The sequence below is a fragment of the Manacus candei genome, unplaced genomic scaffold (assembly GCF_025592945.1).
Source record: "Manacus candei isolate 608988 ecotype Guabito, Panama unplaced genomic scaffold, ASM2559294v1 h1tg000043l, whole genome shotgun sequence".
Lineage (NCBI taxonomy): Eukaryota > Metazoa > Chordata > Aves > Passeriformes > Pipridae > Manacus > Manacus candei.
Window position 1 is genome coordinate 16431767 of NW_026138091.1, and position 23430 is coordinate 16455196.

General features: G+C 38.9%; 1 long non-coding RNA gene across 2 annotated transcripts; it reads right to left on the reverse strand.

The window, feature by feature from the left end:
• Nucleotides 1-15266: 15266 nt before the first annotated feature.
• On the reverse strand, nucleotides 15267-22008 carry LOC127474594 (uncharacterized). 2 transcript variants are annotated; one of them, XR_007905909.1, is made up of 3 exons: nucleotides 20285-22008; nucleotides 17934-19146; nucleotides 15267-16646 (listed from the first exon to the last, which is right to left on the reverse strand). It is a non-coding gene; the product is annotated as an uncharacterized LOC127474594 (long non-coding RNA). The 2 variants fall into 2 exon arrangements; XR_007905908.1 differs by having other exon boundaries at nucleotides 17934-18008; nucleotides 18592-22008.
• Between the last annotated feature and the right edge of the window lie 1422 nt (nucleotides 22009-23430).

Below are 23430 nucleotides of genomic sequence, written 5' to 3' on the forward strand. Positions count from 1 at the left end.
CCGAGGCCTACAGTGACTACCGTTATCTGCCACGCGTGAGGGGAGAGCCTTGGGCCGTGTCTAGCCATCCTGCCTGTTCGAAGGGAAGTGGTGAGATTTTTTGCTAGTTTGCCTTCGGTCGGCTGGTTGGCTTGTTCGGTCCTTGCCCCTTTTTGTCCTTCTCCCTTCCCCTTCCCCCCCCCCCCCCCCCTTCTGTGTGTGGTATTCTCCTTTTGTGTATCTGTCTCATATGTAATATATATATATATATATATATATATTTGCTATAGCTTTGGCTGCTTGGTTTTCTTTTCCCTCTCTGGGAGGCGGGTCCTTGTTGTCGAGTTTCGGGGACTTGGCGGGAAGCCAGTTCGAAACTTGCACAGACCAACAAAATATTTTCTGTGAAATATGTGAGCACATAGATCCTAAACAGGAATAAAGAATTCTTATTTGAGAAAGGAACAGTAATTACGATCATTACAACTTTAAGCTGTTGTCTCCAGTGTCTGATGCTTGTATGTCACATGCTTCAATCTAACACCCAGACTTCTGAAAGCTTCATAATCTTGGTTGCATGTATCTTGTAGTAGCAAATTGAAAGGGATTCTTAAGAAATTTGAGGTTAATTAACAAAGAAGTGTATTGGGCAGTGAATGAGCTGTTTGCTGGGCAGGGAATGAGCATGTGTATGTATATGCAGTAGTATCACTGTAGTGGTTAGGGACAAGGTTTGGAAATCAGCCATCCCAAAATGATTATCAAATCCTCTAGTCTCAAGAGACCAATAGTAATGAGATGCAGCTCTAATCCAGTCTATGAGGATCAACATCCTTCTTAAGTAAGTTTAGGATCAGGAATCATAAAGGAGGAAGAAATCTCAGTGAAAACCCCAGTCTCAGTCCCTTCCTGCTCCCTTGTGGGCAACATCAAGGAAAATTAAACAGAAATGCATTTGCTGTTCCCCAGTCCATCATTAATATATCACCTCTCATGAATGCAACCTGTTTGTAGATACTGTATGAAAATTCTACATCATATGGATCATATGGACTACGTAACTGTTAGTGTCTATGGCTTGTGAGCTAGATGACTTCCAGATACAAGATTAGGATCAACCCATGGTTTTCTTTAATATTCGTTGCTCGTCTCTTATTAGATATTTACAATAGTATTTATTGGGCACTTTTTTAAAATAAGTACTGTTGTTTGCTTTGGACATAATTTGTCTTGCATTACAAATTCAGAATATCTGGGTAAAATTAAAATATATCAATCCTATAACAATGCATGACTTCTTTGTATCAGTGTCCTCGGCAATACTCAGAGAAATCAAATACTTTGCTCAAGAATATTAAAAAAGTACCAGCATTCCTCTGCTGAAGTGTTTTGGGAGGTGGAAATGAAAAAGTGCATTCTCAAGACCAACATTACTCATATAACTTTTCTCTTGTACAGATGTTTTCTGGGAAGAGAACTGTAACCTTGTGGGTTCAGAATCATAAATTCATAGAACCACTTAGTTGGAAAAGATCTTTAGGATCTTTAAGAATCCAACCATTAACCTAACACTTCCAAGTCCCACTAAACCATGTCCCTAAGTACCACATCTGTGTCACAAGAAGGACATAGACCTGTTGGAGTGAATCCTGAGGAGGGCCACCGAGATGGTTAGAGGGATGGAGCACCTCTCCTATGAGGAGAGGCTGAAAAACTTGGGATTATTTAGTCTGGAGAAGAGAAAGCCCTGGGGAGATCTTGTGGGTGCCTGCCAGTACTTGAAGTGGGCCTACAACAAAGATGGGAACAAACTTTGTGAGTTTTAAACTAAAAGAGGGTTGATTTAGATTAGATATAAGGAAGACTTTTTCACAACAATGGTGGTAAAATACTGGCAGAGGTTGCCCAGAGAGGTGGTAGATACCCCATCCCTGGAAGCATTCAAAGTCGAATTGGACGGGGCTCTGAGCAACCTGATCTAGTTGAAGATGTCATGTTCATGGCAGGGGGGTTGCACCTTTAAAGGTCCCTTCCAATTTAAACTATTCTATGATTTAAATACCCCCAGGGATGGTGACTCAACTGCTTCCCTGGGTAGCCTGTTCCAGTGCTTGACAACCCTTCCAGTGAAGATTTTATTCCTAACATCTAATCTAAACGTCTCTGACGCAATTTGAGGCCATTTCCTCTTGTTCTAACAATTGCTTCTTCGGAAAAGAGACCAATTTCCACTTCACTACAACCTCCTTTCAGGTAGTTTAGAAGAATGCCAAAAAGTAATCACTTCCAGGCCTTGTAGGGAGCCTGGTGGGATGAGTTGTAAGTCTGTTGTTGGCACACTCAACCTTTGGCAATTTGATGGGGAATGCAGAGTGACATGAGAGATTTGCAGCTCCTAACTTTAGGGTCCTGCTCTGAATTTTACTTGGGCAGAAATTACCTCTCTGCATTGATTATACAAAGATTAAGGAGAAAATATCTTATTTTAGTGGAGTTAGTTATCATCAACTGGTACCAGTCAAGACAGATGAAAATAAAAGTAGTGATTTTGAATGTCATTCAAATAGAGGATTTTAGTATTTAGAAGCACTGCAGAATTGTCACTGCTTTTTAGTATGAAGTCATGAAAGCTGTCTCTCTCCTTTTAATGGGTGGATCTTCTACATTTACCCGGAGTAGATGGCAATAGAACAAGCAGGGCAGCTTGAGCAGTCACTGCCAGTGCTGTACTCATCCAGTGGATGGAGGTAATGAGGCAGTTACTGGATGTTAGGTAAAGATGTGTTTCTAACAGTGTATTTAAAGGATAAGTCATGGGATGGATGTGTACCTGTTCTAAATTTTCTGTTTCATGAAAACTATTTAAAAAAATTACATGGACCTGATATCCATGTAAGTTCCTTCTCAGTCTCATGAATTAGACAGATACATCTCAAACCAAATGAAAATGGCATTTAAAATCTACAATCATAAATATACAGCATTAAGATTTTATACTGGAGACTATATTATCATGGAATCTGAAAGATTTTTCCAAGCTTTCTACTTTCTAACTTGCAAGACCTTAAGTAATGGACCCTTCTACACTGGTTACGTTGGGAAAAACTCCAGAGACCCATTACTCACTCAAAGGCAACATGGAACATATCTGAAGAATACTGCCAAGACAGCAGCACTTTGAAGTCATTCTCCTATACAGCAATAGTCCTTTCTCAAAATACTTCTCTAAACCAGAAACAGGAAAAGAGAATAACAGTATTTACACAGAGATTTGCTAAGGTCACTGAGGAAGACTGGTAAGGAACTTGGAACAAGACTTCATTAGTCATTACACCATCCTTCCTCTCTGATTATAAGTTTCTGCTGAGAAATGCCTGCTCTAAATCGAATTATGAGTTAATTATTTTTCAGGAATTGTATCCTACCAAGTTGAAATAGAGCTCTTGGACATAGCATATAAATAATAATACAGAAAGAAAGAAAGAAAGATAGGACAAAAACTCCGCAGATTCTTTAGGTGGTTTTTTTTATAAGAATAGTAATTTACACATAAAGGCATGTAACTAGCTTCCAAAGCAACAGTAACTAAGAGAGACCAGTCATTGTTTTTGTTTGCTGTTTGAAAACAGGGTTAGTAAACAGAGGCATGAAATGCCCTATTCAAACCCATAGCAGGATTGTCATGATTGATAATTAACTGTTTTATATTATGAAGGCAAGGATATCATTAGCATAAGAAAATGTTTGATGCAAACCACTGCTCAATTGAAGCACATGTATCATAAAGATAATGTACACTTTACTTTGTTGCCAGTGTAAATGGTGAATTTGAGGATCAATTATGTTTTAATATTGACAGGAGTATCTTACTAATGAAGTGCAAATAGCTTCTTATTAACTAACAGAGAGATCAGGTAAAAGGAAAATTAAGAGCTGGAAGCAGATCTCCCAGGCCTTGCCTGAGAGTAAGAGCTTTCAGTGGAGTTCAAGGGACTGACATCTTGCATAAAGACAAACTTCTGCTGGAACCTGACTTGCGCCTTTAGTATATATGCAAATGTATAAGAATCTGTACTCATTTTTCCAATTCAGAGCAGAGCACTATATTGAATTGTCAGGGTTTATAATTTTAATAGTTTGATGAAAATATTTCTACTGAAGCATTCTTTTTGCAGAAAATTAGGGCTTTGTTTAATTTTGCGAGGTCTGTTTTTCATGCTCCATTTGATTTTTCTATAAAATATGAAAACCTGAAGGACAAAACATTTTCTCTGAACCTCAAAATTTTATGTTTAGAAATGCACCCAGGTGTCCTGTGAGTCTCATTACCCCTTGTCTCTTCTCGGTCTGCTGTCCTGAGCACACCTCCCCTGGTGCACTGTTGTCAGGAACTCCAGTGATCAGCATTATTTAGCATCAGATAGATCATCAGATATGGGATAAATGGATAAACTGGACCAAAAAGAAGATTATTACTTGCAAAATAAAATAATAAAATAGTCACTGGAAAACTCTCACAGAATATGTGTGTGCATGTGTCTGTGTATAGGTATTAGTCTTTAACTACTTTTGAAAAATGCAACTAGCCATACTTTACCCAACTAGCTATAAAGATCATCATTAGATAGTACTATCCCATGGAGGCACCTAATGTACAGGGCACACAGCTATTCAAATATGCATGATTAACAGTGGTGATGCAAACTTATATTCAGAATACTTCAAATTACAGAAACTGAAGGAACACTTTTCCCCAAATTACTTGGGAAATTTCCTCTGCTGCAGAGTCAAGCCTTCTAATTGTGCCGTACCCCACCCATTACAGATCTAGCTCCTTAGAAAAATACCAGCCGTGCAACTATCTATCAAATAAATGACTCAGTCCTACAGAAGCCTAGCAAAACTGATGGGCTCCTCAGTTGTGCTAGCCTATAAGAGCTGGTCTCTAATGCCAGTATTACCCCGTGGGGCACTGCAATCACCACATGCAGGATTCCATCAGTAGCTGAGGATCTCTCAGGATTTCACAAACGGGATCCTCTTTCCCCCTCTTGAATCACAGGCATGATGCTTTCCCCTATATCCCCTACATCCCCCTTGCCTGTGCCTCTGATAGCTTTGCTATTACCAACAGTTGGATTGGCTCAGAGACCGACTGCAAAAGAAAAGACAAACAGGACAAATAACATCTGCACAGTCCACCTTGTCGTAAAAGGAAGCATCTGACTTTTCACCCCACTTCAACAGCCCATTGTTACATTTTTCCAAGCACCAGGGATGTCACTTCAATAGGAAAGGGGCCTCATGCAACCTCCCTAGGAGGTGGTGTCACTATGTCTGTGCTGTGCAGGAGCTGGATGGTCCTCAAGGCTTGGTCCTGGAGATCCTCTGAGACCTGAGTTGTGCAGAGGAAGGGCAGGATTTCAGCTGGATTTGTAGCCAACAGGATCTGCCTCAAGGACCCATCAGACACAAAAGTATACTGCTTTTGGATCTGACAATGCAAGCTGGAGATTTAGAGGGTGTTGGTGTATGGACGGGTGTGAGTTACAGGCCTGGTCTGTCATTCAAGAAGAGTCCAAAGGTTTAGGGTGTTCCATCAGGAGGAAGCCTCCAGAAGTTGTGTTGAAGTTCTTATTTTTTCCAAGGTTTAATGCCCAGTTCTTGCAGCAGGAAACCCCTTTACTATATCAATGTGCTGTATGCCTCATGAAGTCTGTTTAGGGACTTTTAAAGCAAAGAATACTGTATAAGTGTAACAAAAAACTACTATCACAGTTATGCACATTTATGGGACAAAATTAAAGGGAAATGGCTCCAGGTGGAGGCCACAGTAACTCGGTAATTGAAATGTTATCCACAGCATCCTTTAACAATGAGCCAAATGCTAAAGACTTTATTTCAAACACTGCTTATTATTTCCTTTGAAGCCTTATGCAAGTAGTGTTTAGAATAAAAAATAAGTTGGTAATTTAGGATTTTTCCCACTGTTTGTATACAATTTTCTTTTTAAAATATAAGGAGAAAAGGAAACAAAGCTTTCACAATGAGAACAAACTGAAATACAAGAACTTCTGTGGGAGACTGAAATAGTAGCAGGATTAAAGCAAAAACTACATGCATCCCACAGACTCCTTTCTTGCCTCTGAGGCCTCTCATTCAAGTACTGGCCAGGACCTCTGTGGCTTTGTTTATGGCATCTGACAAGTTCAAAGCCTCTGGCTGTAGGACTGCATTAGGTACTTTTTAAAGCATTTTTTGAAGCTCTAAGGAACAATAAAACAGTATTAGGAATCAAAATTAGCTTTTCCATATTTGCTCAGCACTCCATCTATATTGTTAATGTAGAGGTAAATGTATGTGTAGGCATGGATGCATGTGTGTATGTGTGTATATAAAAGTATATATGTTGAAATACCTTATTTAACCATCACAGAATTGGTAAGATCTGCTGTTTATTTATACTGGGGAACTCCAGGCAATTTCAGAAGGACATTTGATATGATACTTGTATCTGCTTTTTTAATATTGATTGATTGATGATATATATAATTTTTGTTAATTACACTTAACAGTTATTCATAGCATGTTAGCTTAAATGAAATAGCTTATTTTCTATATTTAAGGGTTTTGGCAGAGTTTTTAAGAATTTGTGGAAGATAATGGAATTTTAAGGTTTGTTTTAGCACCACTGGAGTAAATAATTTCTCATCAACATCAACATCTGCAGGACTGAAATAGCAAAATTCAAATGGCTTACAGCTGTCATCTTGCCCTCTAGTGGTATTTCTTTACAGCCACCGCTGATGAAAAACCAGTATTTTAAATTTATGAAAAATATAAACTGACTTATGTTGCAGCTGGAGAAGCAAATATCTATAAAAATGCCTAACTATTCTAGTTTCACCTAGCATATCAGGCAAGATAAAGATGCTACAAAAGCTCTGAAAACTTCACAAGAAAGTTTGAAATTGAAGGTTTGGCAACTCAGGTAGCTTGATATATTTTGTTGATAAACAATACTCCCATTTTCTTCAACTTCTTCTCCAGTGTTTCAATGTCTTTCATCCCTCATACGAATATACTAAGATTTTATTTCCTGTGCAGGGGCTATGATGTCAGACTTGTTGCATCACTAAATATAACACAGTTTTGCAAGGACTGGGAGCAAAGGCTAAAAAAACCATCTTGACTGCAGGAATTGCTGCCTTGGATTTTCTGCAGGTGTCTCTCTGGTTTCTTTACAGGATGCAGAGAGACAATCCTGAGATTCAAAACCTCCATTAAAGTGGAGAAGACAGAGGTCTTTGCAGGCTTATGGGGGAAAAAGTGGCCAGATACTGTTAAAGAACTTCTAGTCAGGCTGAGCCAAAGCTGATTTACAGCAGAGTAAAGGGATGCTACATTGATCTCATTTATTTTTTACATCACTTCTGCAGTATGTTAAGTGCTTCTTATCTTGCAAAATATTTTGGTATCTACTTGCACTGTTCTGCAGGTAAAATCAAAAGGGGCTGGGGAAAATCAAGAGAAAGATAAGTTGTTCTTCTTAGGCACAAAAGACACTAGAAAGTAAGTGTGAAATCCTACAGCAACCTAGGAATTAAATCTCTTTCTTAAGCCTTGTCATGTGTTTCTACCTTATTTTACATCAGCCTAGAATGATTAGGCAGAGGTTTGTGGAGCTGATCTAACTAAAGCCCAACCTAGCACAAGAGTAGATGACTTCTTTACAACTAAATCAGGTCTCCTATCCAATTCATCAGGTAAATCTTAAGACTGGTTCAAGAAAGGGAAGAGCTTCCCAGAAAATCTGGACTTTGAGCACCTTCATCTGCAAAGGTTCTGACTACAAAATCTGACAGGTCTATGAGACCTAAACATGCAATAGCATCTACTGGTCTAGGATATTTTCATTTTTACAGACTGAACTCAAGATAGATAAACAGTCTGATCTTTACAGTGCACTAAGCATGCATGCTTAACAAGTCTCAAGGCTAGCAACTTAAATCCATTGAACCATTCCTTAAAATATTTTTAAAATTTTGTCTGGACCACAATTGGAGTACATTACTGCTGGAGGCAATGCCAGTGTATACAGTCTATATATGTATGTATGTGCATGTATACTTATTTTATGTTTAAGGTATATATGTAGATATTATATATTCTTGCTCATACTCAGATATAACGCATGCAGCACTAGTACTACTTATGCTAAGAGACAGGAAGCTATCACGCAGTTATCTACAGGCTCTGGATAGTAAATATTCTTGAACAAACAAGTGTGGATGTAATTTTATATTAATAAAAACAGAAAAGGAAGGAACGGAAGTGCTATGCCTAACATGGGAGACAGTAAAAAGAAGATCTAAAAAAAGGCTGTGGTTATGCATAACTGACCTCAAGAGGCACCTTACTGATGGTTGTGTCTTCTCTGAAATGAGTTGAACTTCGCTGAAACCACTTAACCTGCTTCCTTTTACCTGTACTGCTTCTGTAGGACTATCCCAATTCCAGTATGACCCTGGCAAAGTCACTGTGGTCAGATGGAGCTCAAAGCTCCATGGTGAGTTCTGTGGCTCTAAAGGTAAAAGCCTACACAAAAAGAAATAATGGTCTTGCTTGGTCTTCGCTGTAGGACAGAAAGGGCAGCAGACTTTATTTCTGGCCATCTAACCTTTGGCTTTGTTTAAAAGCTGAGAAGACACCACCAGTCAGTCTCTCATGTCCTGGCCTGACAGTAGGAGACAGATTTAACCTTTGGCTTACTGAAGCCCCTGGGGACCTTGTTTCAGTTTTGAGGACTGTGTTTCTATGAGCAGAGGTAGCCATTATATAGCAGAGAAATACGGGACAAGTGATTAACATGTGCCAGATCTGTGGAGAGCGGGTAGGAAGTGTTCATCTGCATATGCTGTAAAAGTTCATTAAACACAGTAAACTGCCTGCAAAATCTGCATAGTAAAAAGATGACATTTCTTTTTTCCCTCTCTGTTCAAGGGAGACACAGACCACTGAATATATCTCAGCAGTCACCATCTTAAAAGGATTCTGTTCACTACAGAGCAAGTACCTGGTAACACTTCAGTGGGGCTAGGCTTTTGCCTTGTGCTTATAAGATGCTATCAGGCAATTAATTCCAGAAATCAAAAAAATATATTCCTAGACAAGAAGAAAATTTCCTTCAAGATTTTATGCAGCAAATCTTGCACTGTTATGTTTGCTCTACATAACTTATACATATGTAGAGTCATGTCATGGCTAGGCTTCGCGAATGAAGATTTGGGAGTCATGTAAGTGCAAGAGAAAGTATCGGAACGGCAACCTTCAACATGGCTGTGAAAAAAATGTTTTAATTCAATTGTCAAGAGGCAGGATTTCATTGACAGTATCATACAATACAGCTTTGCCATCTAGTTTGGGTGATAGTAGGTTATCTGTCATTTAACATTTGAACTATGTCAGGAAACTGACACGCATTCATAGTTCCACTATGTTACTTCTTCCAAGACAAGTCCTTAAGTGATTTGCCTTCTCCTGCATGTATTTGCAATATATAATTATTTTAAACAAGAAAGAAGACTATGCCTCTGTACATCTTCTTTTGACAGTAGTCATCTTGGATTTCAGTAAAAATTACTCAGATTGAAAGGGATGTGTTACTGTAACTCAATCCTGTTTATATGCCCCAAAATATCAGGTGCTGTGGGTGGCGGGGGAACTTCCACCAACATGCTGATTTGTTCTGTTACTACATGTTCTTTGAGATTATCAACAGCCTGAAAAAAATGACTGCCATATGTCTATACTCAGCCATTCTCCATTCGGTTGAATGGACAATTCCTATTTTATGGAGCTCAGAATTTTACTCTCATGAATCATGCTGAATGGAGAGACTTAGTACCCAAGTAAATCCAATGATCTGAAGCCAAGCAGGACAATTATAATCATCTATCTGACCTTCTGCACCACATAAAATTCTATTTAGTCAAAGCTCAGTCAATTTGTGGGTAAATCAGGCTATTTATTTAGGAAGCTATCTGCCCTTTTAGTCAGTTACAGAGAGCCTGAAAGTCAGGGGCAGAGCATCCAACATGTTTCTAAAGAAAATCAAATCAAGCATCAGACATAGCTATGCAGTCTCAGCCATATACTTTTGGGAATGCTGAGAGAAATCACAGTTTTTGCAGTAGTGTATCAGGAATATATCCTTAGATACTGTGCAACATTGCTGGAGAATTTCAGGTTCTCTCTGTATCCTCTTATTTTCTCTCTCCTGCAGTCACATCAAAACATAACATTTTCTATAAAGTAAAGGAAATGATCAGTACAAGGAAAGTTTAGCATATCAACTAGTATGGCACGTCAATTTATGGCATGTCAACTTACAGCAGTTGGATCAGCTGCCTGCAGGAATACTTCTGGTCCCTTCACTAATTTGTTTGGGAGCAGTATCTCTATAGTCATTGTGAATACCTTTTCTAGTCTGACATATTACATCAAAGCACAAATACAAATGTGGCTTTATTATCTACAGCAACAGGATACATCACATTAACTCTATTTCTTACTGGATAAGAAAAGATAAAGCCCAATAAGATTTGATGAGATCTTAAATGCTGCCATGGTGGGAAGTCCAGGTTTCTAGCATTTTCTCAGGTTTTCGTGCCATACTTTGATGACATGAGATGGGAATCTCCTCTACCATTGTTTTTTCCTCTCTTTTCTTGTACCCCATCCATCACTACATGCTATGCAGAATAAGTTTCTTCTGTCAAATCAGGATATTATCACAATCTGCCACAAACAGCTGTTGTCATTTTGCAATCCCTGCTGCTCACTATGGTGCTCAGAACCGCCTCACTCCAGTCAATATTATCACTAGTCCAGTTTCAAGGCAAGTAATATTATTTGTTACTATGTCAACTTCTCTTCATCTCCGTACTCATGAATTTCATTAGACTTCAATACTACCGGAAAGACAATGTCTGCCCTTGAACCTATAAACTGTTTTGGTAACTCATAATATGCTGCAAAGCCTTTCAGAAACCTCTGCCTTCAATAACAGATCATAGGCTGCACCTTGATATGGGCCACGGTCTATGAGAACAGTGAGTGCAAAGCTCATTTTCAATCTTCTCTCTTTTCACCATACAAGAGTGAGCCATCCAGAAGATACAAAGCAGCTACACCAATCCCACCAGCTGCTCACAGCTGCTGAGGGGAGACAGGGGCAGGGGAAGAGAGAGGCAATTCCCCTGGGGGATGCCAATGTGCACAGAACAGGGCTCCATGGAACAGGGGGCAATGGCACCTGGAGGACAGGGAACTTGTTAGAGGAGGACTGTGGGTACAAGGAGCTGGTCAGGCAGTGATACAAATAAGCAAGGAAAAACCAGGTACAGGATTTTGGAGGGGAAATGTTGGACATTCCACATGTGGATTGACTGAAGTGGAAGTAATTTTTGAGAGGAAGACGGACAGGAAGCATTTTGGCAGAGAGGTGGAAGACAGAGAATGAAGGTTTGGTGCAGGCCCAGGCATCTGTCTGTCCAAACTATGCCAGCAAGGAAACTTGGGAACTGTTAGTTTAGTGAAATGATGAGAGAGTAAGAGTGACCTCTAATCTTGGTTTAAATATTGATTCCATGTATTGCCTTGGGCAAGGATTTGGTTAGATGGGATTAATTATGTCTATCTATCTATTTCAAAGGGCTGCTGCAAGGATTAATTAGTCATTGTTTGTAGGTTTCTTTGAAGATGAAAATGTAGCCATATAATTAAATTAAATCATTAGCCATAAGGTTATATGATTTTGACGTTTTCAAAAAATGCATAAATTAATACCCTAACATCTACTTCCATTTTATTCTTAGGCATATTTGTAATCCCGGATAAAGAATTAACAGTGCCTGTAAGGCATTACTACACAGTGGTTACATGAATGAAATCCATTTTAGAAATAAGGCTATATTAAAATTATAAAGATTAAAGCCATAAAACTTAGGTTTATATATCAAGCTTCCTGTTGATATTCAAAGACTTAGTGAATCTGAGATAAAACAGCAGTGTTTAAAACACTGCTGCTTTAAAATACTGTTTCATCTGTGGAAACCAAATTTCTGGTTGCTTTCCAACAGTTGGGAATTGTAGCTGATGTTCCTCATAACAGCAGTGAAACTCCACTGAAGAGAAAGGAAATACTAATGTACATGTGATAAGGATTACAGTCTAGTCCTGGTGTTGTGCCTGCTGGGGTGACATGATAGCCAACATGCACACATTTCACTATCTTCTCCAGGACAAGCTTGGGCCAGAACACAGGGGAAGGGTGATGGATCTTACCCATCCCCCATTTTAAATGAACTGAAAGATGGTGATACTCTGTTTGGCACACACCTTCAGAAAGCATAAACTATCAAAGACTTACTAAATCAAAAGACACTACAAAATGTTATGTTATTATCTCAGGCCAGATGGGTTAATATCTCCAACAGAATCATGTCTTTGACATTCAGTGTTTGTTTTTTTTCTGCACACCTGCTCACACAAGATTAACAGAGGTTCCTGTATGGTTTTTCACTATGGTATCACAATGATATCATCGTGATATCATACGAGTAACTTTAAACCTATGCCAGTAACAATTTCTGCTGATATTTGAATTTGTCAAAATAAATTACTCTGAAACCACCATGGAAAATTGCTGTGGAAAGTTTCTAGAATAGACTTGTTACCAAAGATTTTTTTTCCCTTTTTTTTTTTTTTTTAGAATGGAACTCTATTAAATATTTCATAAAGGACATAACAGCTCCACCACCACACAGTTTGCTTCACTGTAGGTGTTGCTTAGCATTCAAATAATTACAATTACACAAATTAAGTTTTGTTTTGAATTGGTTGTTTTTCAAACAGCTTTTGTGCATTGATTTATTGAACTTGGTGGGGAGGAAGGAGTGAGAGGGAGTGTTAGATTCCTGCAGGGTCCAATCATCCCACCTAACTTTTCATAGCTCCTAATATCCATACCACCCCCTGGCAGGACCCACCTGCTGGTAGGAAAGTGTGCCTAGGGCACCATATTTCTCGCTTTAAGTTGCTGGATAGAAAGAGAAGGTAGCAAATGGCTGAACAGAAATAAAGATGACTATGTTTGTATTTACTTATCAAATTGCATGCAGAGAGCTTCCTATACTCTATTATGTCCAGCCAGTACCTCTTGACCATGGAGCTCAGAATGCTGTCCTTATGCAAATCCACCATATCCTGTGGAAGCAAATTCAAAGATCTCAGCCAGGGAGCAGGTACTTCCTCGCTGCATTAACATCTGTTTGGATTAATCCTCACCTCTACAGCCTCTTTTGTTTTGTCCTTCTCACTTCCACCTTGATTCTTGCTCCCGAGTAAGGTACTTATTGATTCTTAATTTATTCAGGAGACAACATCAATACCCACTCTTCTCAAACCTTCATTGGTTTCACCTCTTCAAACATCCGGTATGCCTATTGGGGCCACATGCAATCATCCCTCTCCTTTCTGCAAGCAGCACCTGTTAAAAAGGACCACTCCTCAGCCTTCACTAAATGTTCAAAAAATCATTAGTCCACACTAAGGCAAAATATTACCACACACTTGGTAAGGGACTATTCATATCTCATCATGAAGCCATACCATACATTGAAACTTGTATTACATAAGAGCATACACATCTGCCTATATGCTTTGCCACACTTTGTGTATGCAAAGATATCCATGTATTACCGGCTCTTGCTTGAGACTGTCCTTGGCAGTAATTAACTGTGTGGAAACGGTGAGATTTGGTGTGACAGAACCCTGAGGAAATCTTTGAGGTACACTGTGAAGACTTCTTATATGCAAGACATGACAATAGGTAGTACATATTTCATACAAGGGGGTTTTCCTCAGGATCCTGGGAAAGAAAGCAGTCAGTACTTCCTCTTCTCCTCCAGACTGCCTAGTTACAATTCACATGCCTGTTTGCCTAACACTCTCAATCCAGAGATTTCCTGAGTAAACAATTACAGCAAGTGAACTGGATGCAGAACAGAGGTCTATTTTATAGAAAGATATAGAAAATGGGTGCTAAGCATTCCAGATATAAAAGGGTCTGGTTTTCTCCTACTCTGTACCTGCCAGTTGTCTCATTTATAGAGACACATGCGCACAGCTGGCTCCCAGGTCACTTCAACTACTTTGCAAATCCACATTGATCACTAGTTCAGGAGCCATTACACTCTCTCTTATATAGTCTCACCCACTCCAGTTATTAGCAACACAGCAGGGGCCCCTGTGATCCCCTGGTCCCATGCCAGCAGCTGGCCTCTCAAACTTACATAAATACAGAAAAGAGCCCTGCACGCAGGAACTTAAAAATGGAGTTTAATGAGAGGACAGGACAGATTCTGATGACCCAGTAGAGGGCATGGCCAGAAAAGCCATCTGTTTGCATGCAACTGCCCTCTTTTAGCCCCTTATCTCTCTATTTTCCCCAAGATCTTTTTCCCCAAACAACCTCTATCACTCCCTTTCCCTGCTTGTTGTTCCTTCCCTAAACATCCTGTGATAAGTTTTGCACAATCTCAAAATGCTCTTCCCCGTAACCCATAACGTGTCCTGTACTCCAAGGTAGTGACCCCCCTCAACCTGAGGTGCTGTAGAGACATATTCCCATGTTGAAGACAACACTTTCTCTCTGTATAACACAGCTGACCTGGATCCTGACAAAATGACAGCAGGAAATGGAAGCCTCTGTCCCTTATAGATCCCCTGCCAGCATAGTGTCATCCTGACACCCAAGATGCTGTATCCATGTTCTCAACTGCTCTAGAGCTCTTAGATCTTGCTTGCATCTTACACACAGTGACAGCTTGCTTTGCATTCCTTGGTAACCATGTGGAGGGAAAAAAATGCTAAAGACCCATATAAGAAAAAAATACCAATATGAAGCAATACACTGTGGCTCTAGCCCACTCACCCCCTAAATTCAATACACTAGCATTGTTCAAAATATGTTTATAAGAGCATTAGCTGTTATAAACTTGTTGCCAGCTTCCTTCATATTCTTTTTATTTTTCAGTTCAAAGAGTTGCCTTTGGAATTCTTGCACTGCATTGAGGCCCCTAGCTGGACAATATCTAAACCCAGAGCAGCAACTGCACCCTTCTGAACTGAGACTTTGTTCAGCTAGAACATTACTTATTAATCATCAATTTAGTGCAAGAATACTTTAACTAAAAGATAGATCTGCTTCAGAAAACCTGGCATTATACTTGGCATTTCGTGTTCCAATATATACATGCACGGTGCTGTGATGCACAATTTCTAAAGCTGAGCATTTGCCTGGAAATCATACCCCTGAGATGTGAGGGATGAATGTTTCAGGAGTTTTCCTACCTTGAGACAACTTTCAGCTAGATATGTATATCCTGGACACAATGACTCCTGTAAAAATAATCTCTCCATACAACAATGGTGCAGCAGGAGAAGAAAAAAAAAGCCCGCAGTCTATAAGTGTCTAAAATTTTTTTCTAGCAGTTACTGGAGATAAATTATCATCTCTGCTTCATCTGGAAACTGAAAATAACTATGTGTCCCTCACCAACCACATTTTTATAACACAATAATGTCATGCTTGATTTCAGGATTTTCAGAAAGTCTTGAAATGTGTTCTAAAAATCACTGCCAGGCAAATTCTTTGAAAGGAATTTTTTTAACCAATGGTAATGTGCTGTTTTATCACACCAAATGCATTTTGGATATTAATATAAAGTTAATATGATGAAGTTTTATAAAAAGATCTCCATTATTTACAAAAGTTGCTATCAAAGTGACATTCCTCATTTAATCTAAGTAATCATAGCTCTTAGGGTGAAATTGGGAAGCAATATTATACATCTGCTAAAAAAGAAATACATGAGACTATATACATGTAAGAACTTTACAATTTAATAGCATACTTGCATTTCTAACACAAAGACAATGCTCCCTAGGTACAGACTAGAAATCAGATACAAATCACCACGGGTTCGTACATGAACATAATGAACATCGGGTATATTCTTTGAGATATAATCATAACACCCTCTTGCCAAAAAATTGCAACACTTTTTTAAATTATTTCCTCCATAACACAGCCCCTTTTCCATGTGCAGAACAGATCATCTCCTGTTTAAATACCACAATCGTGACTACAAAATACCAAAGTCAGCCAATAATAAAAACACTTACGTGCTGTATATGTTTATAAGAAATAACAAAAATATGAAAGCACTTGCAAAAACAGATTGTACACATTAGCTTCAGGGTAGAAGAGGCTTGCACAATGACAGTCTTACCTTGGTACTGTGATTCAATTTGCAGGAGTCTGTTTTGCCTAGGAATCACACCTGCCTCATCACTTATCTGACATAAAAGAATCACAAGTCATTTTTTGAAAGATACATAAACACCCTAATATGTCATGCCAGTATCACCAGCAATGGTAATAAATATTATCTCTATTTTAATTATTTCTTCCAGATACATATAATTATTTTTTTTTAATTATAAGACAGGCAAGCAGGTGAGGGAGATGATAATAGTTCTTTACATCACATGTAGTATACTATGGTCCATATCCCACTCCGTAACTTTTTTCCCTGAAGCTGAAAGAGAAGAAAGGTGATTAGCAAAGTCCTGGAGTCTCTGGAAAGGAGAAGACAAGAGGAAAGATGGGAAATGATCATACATGGTCTGTATCAAATAACATGCTTAGGGGGAAGCAGGGGTACCTTAGTCAAAGACCAAAAGCGTTTTGTAAAATAAACTATTACAAATTGCCTGGAACATATTTCAGAAATCTAATTTTTTTTTCTAGTGGTGGTACACAGCAGCCTTAGGCAAATTACTTTTCTTTGCATTCTGACTGTAAAATACCGTAGAATAAAACAGAATAGACTATTTACAGTGGAAGGGAGCTACAATGATCATCTAGTCTGTCTGACCACTTCTGGGCTGACCAAAAGTTAAAGCATGTTATTAAGGGCATCAAAACAGAGATATTAACACCTTCTTCCTTATGCATTTTCTCTTGGTTATTCACTATTCAAAGTACTTGTAGCAAAATTTTTTGTTTCTCTTCACATGCATGTGTTGAGGATTTAGCATAATGAGGTCCTTATACTGACTAATGTCTTATGGTGTCGTAATACAAACGTTTAAGAATTAGCTAACTTCTATTTACAGTTCCACCACTGACTTCAAAAGAAATTCTGCTATTACAGTGAATGTCTATGCAATTCAACTTACAGATTTAGTAAACCATCAGAATAATATTTACCAATCATTCTGAGACATGGTAATGCTTAACTAAATGGACAGAATACTTTTAGTCCCTACAATAAATGAAGCATGTGAGTCTCCAGAATATTAGTAGCAGCAGCATATCTAGCTGATGTTGACTAAAAAATATATATAAAAAAGCATTATATTTGGAAATTTGATGCCTTCAGGATGGTTTCGATATTCAGAGACACACATACTTTTGTCAATGATTATAAAGGAAGGGAGTGCTTACAAACACTATTTCATTTATTCCTCTTTCTATTCAATTAGATGTGGCCAATATGTTAAGTGTTTTTCAGTAAGAACATAAGACACCAGCAAGGTTGGCTTTCAACGGCATTAATCAATAATGCACTAGAACAGTGGATGATAATAAAAAGGCAGAAGCTACTAGTGGTTAGCGTTGTGCTCTCTGAGACACTGATATCGCATGTGAGAGGCTGTTCAGTGATGGTAACCCTTCTACACCATAGCCAGGACACTTCTCAAGGCCTTTTATCATTTCTCCCACAACTACTACAGCACTATAGAGTTGCAAACTGACTTGTTCTTTCAGGCATTAGATGAACCAATTCAAATAGCCTAGAAATTTCAGGATATGAGTTCACCTGTGTTGTTCATCACTCCAGAATGACAATTAGGCCTTGGACACACAATCATGTTAATCCGAGAACAAATTTTTTCTGCAAATAAAAGGAAAAAAACCTAAGTACAATGTAAATTCTTGCTGTGAAGCTGATCTGCTTCAAACAAAAAGCTTTACCTATCAGGATATTTCTTCAAACAAGAAGTTACAACAACAAAATCGCATCTTGTCATGATCTAAAACCCTGACGTTTTTTTTGCTTGTTTACAAAGGTGTTCCCCAATTTAGACCAATCGTGCAAACAGTAACCCAAAAGAAAGACTTTCTTCTGCTGCCAATCACTCTTACCCCTATTATCTCTGTAATCACAATCCCTCCTTCCCCTCCAGATACCCCTGTTCTGGCTGCAGCCCAGATTCCACAGTGCAGCATATAGAGTTATGAAGTTATCTTCTTCACACCAAAGGCCTCAACGCTGACCCCAGCACTGGTGTCAGCTGCCTGCCTGAGCGAATTGTGAGCTACCACAGCTGGGACAAGCAAGGTCCTCAGTAAAGCTCAAAATAGGTCACTGAAGCTATTTATATTCCCCATAGGTTAACCCACCTCAGTATCTGAACATTAACAGCTAAAAGGAGTCATCACTAGAAGGTATCTGAAGTGCCAGCAGAAACACTAACCAGAGGATGTGAAGAGAGTGCCTGAGAGTACCGAGTGAAAGAGCTACCAAATACTCTGGCAGTGAACAAGGATGCCAGCTGCAATTCCCAAGGAGATCCTGGGAGTAATAAGAGAAAATATCCAGTTGAAGCAGTAGCTTGCAAAATCCTTGGCAAGAAATAATGACAAAGCAGACAGCCCTCCTCAAGACTGCGAAGAAAGTAGCATCTGCCATCCTCGTGTGCCACCTCTCTTCATTACTGGTGGTGCAATTCTGTTTGCTTGTGCTTCAAGTTTTGTTTTTCACAGCATAGCCTACTGATAAAAGAAATGGCCTGCTTCTGCCCTTTGGTCTTATGCCTTTTATCAGACAAAACACAGTGCCTATTAAAGGAAAGTAGATTGTCCTATTTATCTTTCTTTCCTTTTGATAATTTTTCACTGATGTTTCCAATAAGAAGGGTTCCAATACCTCTTCTGGGCAGGACCAAATCTGCAGTATATTCTTTCTCCATTTCCATAATTGGTTTGAAGGTTCTGGTGCCAAAAGACTGCTCTGTGGTACAATGAATAACCTACTTCAAAAAATAATCATGCAATATAAGTTACAAAGCAGAAATATATTGATTTTTTTAGTGCAATCTACATTATATCTGGCAGCAGGCAGCATGTAAGTCACCACTGAACAGAGCCCTTTGACCATGTGCTATTCCTTTTACATGGTGATCATGTGCCACAGAGCAAATGAAACAAAAGTGGAATGGGGTCAAATGGGCATCTCTGCAGAGTATTAAGATAAAGGACTTTATAATTAAAACTGGAATATCTAGTCATCTTAACGCAGACTAAAGATTAGGATCAGTGCTTTTACAGGAAGATTAATTATACTTTGAGAAGTAGGGAATCTATCAGAAGGAAAAGCCTGCTCAGTGAAAGCAAGTTAGCAAATGCCGTTTCAGCTATGACTGTAAAAATGATTCTATGACATACTAGCAAATGTCAGTTACTTGAAGCTTATTATTTATTCTGTGTACAACAGAATTGTCTTAGTGTTCTGCTTAGAGCAACTGAAAACAAGAATCCATTTGCTCTGTAATTTTGTAGTTGTAGGTACATGATCCATTAGCAATGGCATTTTTCCCTCCAATAGTTCATAACATTCCTTAAAATTATTATCTGAAAGGATAATGATACTGAACTTCTATAGCTGTTATCAGTTTCTTCTGTTAAAAAAAAACCAAACCAAAACAAAACAGAACAAAACAACAAAAAATATACACAGAGAAAAATGGAAAATTTTGTTTTTCTGCAAACAGAAACATGCAAAGTTATTTTTTATGCTAACACATTAAGTAGTGATAAAGTCATTAAGATTGCTATGGTATTTTGCATATTTTAGCAAAAATTGCTGGGGAAAATATGCACTTTCAAAGGAGCTCTTTGAGTGAAGCTATTTTTGTAATGTTTCCCATGATAGCAGCAGTTGCTATCATAACAAACAAAATTTAGAGCAGGTGTTTGTTAACAGTGAGTTTCTAAAGATAAATAAAAAGCCCTTTGAGACTTCACACTACAGATTTGTTTCTAATGCACTGTAACTTATATTCTGAGTCTAACAACCATTTTTAGACTGTTACCCTTTTATAATATTTTTCAGTTGCTTCATTGCAAACCCATCATTTGATATAATAATATATGTGAAACACGTCTCACCTTAGGTTGCAGCTAGTCAAGTATAAGGTGAGCAAGGTTGAGCAAAGTCTTGCTACTTTTCTCCAACTACCAGATAAAATCTGTGTCCTTGCATTGCTGATAATGGACCCTAGAGTCTCTAGAGATTCAGAAAAGCAAAGCAGAGGTGAAGGAATGTTTTGTGTTTTTCCTGAACACATAAAGAGAAATCAATCATGTTTAGCCAGCTTGGGTGTGTATAAACTAAAGGTAAGCTAAAGGGTTAGGCTCTTTTTATGAAGTAACAATCTGGGCATGTCGGTGAAAATCAGAGAGATTTAAAACTTTGTGTCCCAGAAAGTGTTATAAAGATTAAGTAAGTTAAATGTGGGGAATTTGGGGAGTGCTCAGTTCTCTTGTGGAGTTTGTACTGTGTGATTCTTCTTCAGTATGTACCACTCCATTATTCCCTGCCTCAGACGCTATGTTTTTCTTGAGCAGCAACCAAGAGATGCAATCCCTGTTGAGCAGGCTGACAGATGTTACCAATTTGGGGGGTTTTATACAAGAAATTTCTTACAGCTCCTCTTCCAACAGTCAGGTGATTATATTAGATGTTCAGTTTCAAGGAAGCCTGAGGAGTAGGTCTCACACCTTTGTCCATCTTATCTGACAGGGATTGGCTTGACATGCCATGACACAGCAGTACCGGTCGAGCCTCACTTCTTACGAGAATGTCACAAAGCCATTTCACCCTTCAGCATGCCTGGCTCTATAAAACAAGGCTGCTTCTTAATAACCAAGGAAAGCAAAGCTACCAGAAGCTAGTGTGGCTCGGGAGAGGCGATATACAGTGAAGTAGCAACAAAACATTCACTCATCCATTCCACCAGCCTTAGGCTAGGTGGTAACAAATGTACACGCAATAACTGCTTGCACATACACCTTACAACTATCATTGCAGGGTTTCCTTCCTGCCCTGGCAGACATTAAGGAAGTAGGAAAATGTGCAGACACTCCAGGGCATTATTAATTGGTTACATATTCTGCAGAAAGCATAACATACAGCTATCATTTGCCATAGCAACCTTAATGTATAGCAAGTAAGCTATATCTAAACAACGCAAGAGAAAGGGAAAGCCTTTTTACAAAGGTGTTTTGTTTCTTCGATTGAGAGCTTAATGGGCGTTATGCTCATATTTAGCTACTTTGTGTGTCCTCAAGGGCAGCTCTGCAGCAACTGAGGGGAAGGAACAGGCAAAGGGCTGCCCTCTACAGGTTTCTGATCCTAAATGTTATAATGCCAATGTTATATTGACAACTATGGTCACCGAGAATAAAATGTTAATTTTATATGGTCTAATGTTAAGTGTGAACCTGTGAAACGTCTGTGTCTGAGTCACACTGGGCTGACTTTGTAAGCACTGAAGAAAAATGGACATCTTTAGTGGGAAATGCATCTCATCCTCCGGCAGAAAACTAATTATTTTTCTATGTGAAGAAGGCCAAGGAGCCATGCTCAGGCTTAAGGCACCCAGGGCACCTTTCCCTCAGGGCCGCGGGGCTCGCGGCCAGGCCCCCTCACAGCAGCGCAGGCCGCCCCCTGCTGGGCAAGCAGCCCACCCGCAGCGTCAGGCTCTTCCCTCATGGATCCGTGCGCTCTCCGCAGGGGACACCGCTGCCACAACGTTATGCAAATTGTGCCCCCAGTTTGTAACTTAGTCTACCAAGCCTTGCTACTGAGGGGGAGGTGCAGGCAACATTTTTTTTTTTTTTAAATGCGGGGATTAAATTAAATTAAATTAAATTAAATTAAAGTTTTCCACTTCCTATGTGGGAGGTCGTCTTATTTATAAGAGAATGAGAGCAGTGGTGGTTTTAAACAGAGGACTGAACCTCAGTTAGGACTGTGAGAAGGGCACAGCTGCTTGCCTTCAGGAAAAGGCAGAGAGTCTAAGAGTAGATAAAGCCATGAACTCTCTTTTCAGAGTTCCTTCATACTGAGTGTGCTAACTCTATACTGACAATGTTGTTAAGCACCAGGTTTGGCAAAGCCTGGGCACCTGACTTCAGGAGTCCAGCCTTACTCTTTGGGTTTTAGTCCTCCTTTATGAAATTAAAAACCCCCAAACAAACAAACAAAAAAACCCCAACTCCTTCCCTGCTTTTCAGGGACACTGTGACACTGTTAATATAAACAGATAGATTAGAGATTCTCAGGATCGGATATTGAGGTAATGTCCTCGTGCAAGTATTTAAGATTTCAACCTACATCCTTGTATCCCAATGATCTCATTTATTTGGCCTTTGAGAATGTCTCTTTATAGGGAGAAGGAAGAGTATGAAAAGGAAAATGTCCACACATACAAAATCTTCAGCCTCTTACATGGAAGATACAATAACTATTCCAGTCCTGGTGTAATGGCTAGTGGTAGTAGTTAAGCTTTTATAATAAAAGCTTAAGAGTATGGGCATTATGTAATGCCCAATTCCAAAAGTACGTTATGTTCTCTGATATCTGATATCTCCTGTTTTTGATAAAGGTTGAGCCATTAGACAAATTTTTGAGAGACTACTTTGGTGTGGTTACTTTCAGAGGTGCCAGGAAACATCTATTAATTTTTTTTTTCTGGCTAATTTGCCTTCAAATATATCATTTTGCTTTCCCTGTGGTTGTGATGGCTACAATGTGCAAGAAAACAATTGGCACACTTGAAGGAGAATAAACAATAGCATTCTACTGTCCAGAAATTGTATTCTCTTCAGGAATTAAACCATGGGCTGGACACCAAGTCCCAGTTTGGACCTCTTCCAATTTGTCCCTGAAGTCTTTATTGAAATAAAAGGAAGTTGCACTAGTACTGACAGTGACAATCTAAATTCTAAGTAGATTCTCAATAGTAAAATAAAAAAAGAGACCAAAAAATATTTTTCTAGTTGAAAGGCAGACACACAGAAGCCAGGGAATGCAGAATTGACATGTTTTAAGCAGCATCAGTTTGGCCTCATTTGTGCCTGCATCTATGTGATCTGAGACCTTTTTTTATAGCATTCTATCAGTTAAAGAGAACGAAGGAGTGTACCTCATCTGTGTCAAGTAATTCAGTGTTTCTTGTACAAAACTGGGACTAGAAAACTTTGAATTTTTATTTTGTCTTACCTGATTATACCTACCAGGTATTAAAAAA